Raw genomic sequence first — 2656 nt, forward strand, 5'->3', positions numbered from 1 at the left:
CGCCCGTCCCCTGGGCCTCCCAGCGCCTAGAAACTCAGTCTGCAGTGTCACCGGGGTCTTTGTTCTCGCGTCCTGGCCTCCGGGATTGGGTGGGGCCTACCTGGCTCTTTGCGAGCTTTTCGGCTGGGAATCGCCGTGGTATGTGTCAGGCCCACTCTCGGACCCAGGAGCCCTGCCGCTCCCGGAGAAGTCGCTGCCTGGGCGCAAGGCGCGGGGGGCTGGGGGAGCCTGCTCGGCCAGCTCCGAGGGCCTGCTCGCCCCGCCCGTCCCCTGGGTCTCCCAGCGCCTAGAAACTCAGTCTCTCTTATTGATATTATTGGGCCAGAGGGTTCATCGTGGGCCTCTCTTTGTCTTCTCTTTGTCTTCTTTGAATTGTTCTGGTTGGCATTGTGAAAATTACCTTTCTTAGGCTAGGTAAATCAGTCTTCCAAGTCAGCTACCTTGTGGTTCTTTTTGGCAAATGGAGGACTAGAGAGTCAGGAAAGAGGCCAGGACACTTCTTATTCTTCTTTTGTTCCTTGGAAAGCTCGGTGTATTTGGCAGCAACTCTCTATGATTTGAGGTTCTTGCTCCAGCCATATAGGCCCACTGTGGCTCCAGTTTCTGACTTCCATTGAATACCCTCCTGAACCATCCACCCACTGCATTAACTCACCCTGCCTCCTCTTTTTCCTTTCTTTCTTCTCATCTCTTTCCCATTTTAAATATCAATTTCTTGTTTCTATTTAAACACAGACATAACACATTTATATCTTTATAATTTTATGCCAAATTGCTCTCCATATTGGTTATATGATTTAAATTCCCACCAATTTAATACAACTTTTTGTTCCTGTAAATTTTCTCCAATAGTTGATAATGTTCACCTTTTAAATTTTAGTTACTCTAATGGATATACATTTTAAAATTTTTATTTGAATTTTACCATTTAAAAATGAATTGGAAGCTTTTCATGATTCCAATGACAAGTTTTATATGCAAACAACTAATTGTTCAATATCAACCATAAAATTCATTATAAAAGTAATTTTTAAATTTATTTTCAGTCTGTACTCTGATTTTACACAGTACAAAATTTATCTTTTTGCTTGTTCATTCAATTTCATATATATTAATCAAGTTCTACATATCAGATATATTACTATGTAAAAGGGAAAAAATTGGAACATTTTATAACTAAAATAATTGAGGAACATATTCTTTAAAAAATGGATTAGCAGTACAGCAGGGCTGTTCATGTTTCCCTCTCTCCCTCCCTCCCTCCCCCTCAATTTCATCATCATCAATAAGATTGCATTATAGTGTCATTACCACCTAACAGGGAATTGCTTACAAGATTTAGTGCCCTATATGCATTGTGCAGTGACCATTGAGGAATTTCACTGTCAATAGAGAATTTTGTTATCAGAGGTTTTGGAAAAATTTGGCCTAACGTGAGAAGTCATATCTAATAAATATATAGAAAACCTTTAAGGGGAAAATAACCAAGATGTCCAAAGCTGTAATATTTATGTGGTAAGGATGGCCTCTTCTTTATAATATGTTAGTGAGGAGTGCAGACAAGACTAAATATTAATTCTGTGTGGATATGATGATACCTGTTTGGGTGACACTGGTTATGCTGTTCACTAGTAATGCCAATAATTCAAAGAACCCTAAAATATGGCTTATAGGGAAAAATGTACCTGACAGAAGATAGTTTTATTTCATTTTATTAGTAGGTGTTCAGGCTCTTAAAAAGCTATCAGAGTAAATACTAGTTTGAATTTTTCTGGGAAAGCACATTCTAGGAATGTACATCACATATACCTTCAGAGTTGCCTCTTTATATTGTAATACTAATCCTAAATGTTTAAGAACTCATATGTGAAACATACTGTACTTGAGTAAGCAAGAAGCTGTATCACAAAAACATTTTCTTTTAAACTTTTCATCAAGAAGGTTACGTGTTCTGTCATTTGAAGGATTAACTCTCAGCTATCTGGAAAACTCCTTTACCAAGAATGACACTTGCCTTGGTTTTATTTAGCTTGAGATTTACTGTGTTGCTTGCATCATATAAATGTGTGGAAAATTCTTCATTTCCTGAAATTACTGTGTAATTTTGAGACAATCAAAGTGCTAATGTGCTTGTAAAAAGGATGAGAACATAACAAGTTTCCATGTGTAGAATTTAATATTATAAAGTAAAATTCTAAATGGAAGAAAGATGGGATGGAGGGCTACATTATAGTAGTGAATAAGAGAAGGTGAGCAAAAAGGTTCGTAGAAGTCAAAAACTGTTATTTTTTTTTAGTTAAAATAGTAACAATGTGTTGGATTATTTTACATGAAATTCCAATTTCCCGTCTTTTGCTTTATGATCTTAACATTACAAAATATATAAATTTTGCTTTAGTATTGCTTTAGTATTTAGTAATTTAAACCTCATGTATTTTGTCTTGGTTACTTTTCTCTCGTTGCTGGGATAAAATACGTGATGCCCAAAATTAAGGAAGGAAAGGTTTATTTCACTTATAGTTTGTGGAGGTTTTAGTCCATACTTGGCAGGTTACAAGGCAGAGTGGCACATGGCAGAGGGCTGCAGCTCATGGCGGCAGCACACAGCCTAATCAACCAGCACACACAAGGGAGGAATGGCCTCAAGCAGCCTCTT

At 37.7% G+C, this 2656-nt stretch overlaps 1 protein-coding gene across 1 annotated transcript in view; it reads left to right on the forward strand.

Moving 5' to 3' along the window:
• The window catches only part of Dmd (dystrophin), a 2013932-nt gene that overhangs the window by 283431 nt on the left and 1727845 nt on the right, over positions 1–2656 (forward strand). The gene's annotated exons all lie outside the window — the stretch shown is intronic.

Source organism: Chinchilla lanigera, unplaced genomic scaffold (genome assembly GCF_000276665.1).
Source record: "Chinchilla lanigera isolate Chin_1 unplaced genomic scaffold, ChiLan1.0 scaffold00134, whole genome shotgun sequence".
NCBI classification, from domain to species: domain Eukaryota; kingdom Metazoa; phylum Chordata; class Mammalia; order Rodentia; family Chinchillidae; genus Chinchilla; species Chinchilla lanigera.